A 1,445-nucleotide genomic window follows, 5' to 3' on the forward strand; every position below is an offset into this window, starting at 1 on the left:
ACAGAGTAAAGCTCTCCTTACACTGTCCCCTCAAACACTCCCAGGACTGGAACAGCACAGGGTTAGGTACAGAGTAAAGGTCCCTCATGGTAGGCTCATCCAACAGATTAAGATGCATAGAAGATAGCAGGTAGTAGTGGAAGGGTGTTTGTCAGGCTGGAGGTCCGTGATTAGTGATGTTCTGCATGGATCCGTACTGGGACTCTGCTGTTTATGATATATATATCTAAATGACTTGGATGAAAATGTAGATGGGTGGGTTAGTAAGTTTGCAGACGATACAAAGGTCAGTGAAGTTGTGGACAGTGTAGAAGGTTGTCAAAGGATACAGTGGGATATAGATCAGTTGCAGATATGGGCAGAAAAATGGCAGATGGCATTTGATTGGATACGTGTGAGGTGCTGCATATGGGGAGATCAAATGTTAAGAAAAGTATACAGTATTGACGTACAGAAGGATCTTGGGGTTCAAATCCATAGCTTGCTGAAAGTGGACACAGGTAGATAGGGTGGTAAAGAAAACGTATGGCATACTTGCCTTTATTGGTCGGGGAATTGAGTACAAGAGTCAGGATGTCATGCTGCAGCTTTATAAGACTTTGGTTTGGCCACGCTGAGAGTATTGCATTCAGTTCTGGTTGCCATGTTACAGAAAGGATGTGGAGGCTTTGGAGAGCGTGCAGAAGAGGTTTACCAGGATGCTGCCTGGATTAGAGGGTATGAGCTATAAGGAGAGGCAAGAAAACTCGGGCTGTTTTCTCTGGGGCAGCGGTGGCTGAGGGGAGATTTGATAGAAGTCTATAATATTATGAGATGCATAGATAGGGTTGGCAGTCAGAATCTTTTTCCCAGAGATAAAATGTCGAAAAGTAGGGGGGGCATGAATTTAAAGTTAGAGGGGGCATGTTTTTTAACAAAGAGAGTGGTAGGAGTCTGGAATGCGCTGCCAGGGGCGATGGTGGAGGCAGGTATGATAAGGGCATTTAAGGGACTTTTAGATAAGCACATGAATATGCAAGGAATGGAGAGATATGGACCAAGGGCAGGCAGAAGGAATTACCTTAATGTGTCGTTATGTTTGGCACAATGTCATGGGGTGAAGGGCCCTTTCCTGTGTTGTACGGTTCTGTGTTCAATGTTCTACACTGTCCCCATCAAACATTCCCAGGACAGGGGCAGCACAGGGTTAGACACAGTGTAAAGCTCTCTCTACACTGTTCACCCTCATCAAACATTTCCAGGGCAGGGACAGCACAAGGTGACAGAGTGACCCATATGTTCAATGATTGTGGGTGGGGGGGTGGGATCGTGCAGCCGTGATTGTTGAATGATCAGCCCCCACCAGCAGGAATGAGTGGAGGTAGAGCTGGTGGGGGTGTCGAGTGTTGGTGCTGGGGATGGGGAGGGTGGTGTGGAGGGGTGTTGGTGCTGTGGTGGGGGGGGGG

The sequence above is a fragment of the Rhincodon typus genome, unplaced genomic scaffold (genome assembly GCF_021869965.1).
Source record: "Rhincodon typus isolate 14 unplaced genomic scaffold, sRhiTyp1.1 hic_rhity00006544, whole genome shotgun sequence".
In the NCBI taxonomy this organism is placed as follows: Eukaryota; Metazoa; Chordata; class Chondrichthyes; order Orectolobiformes; family Rhincodontidae; genus Rhincodon; species Rhincodon typus.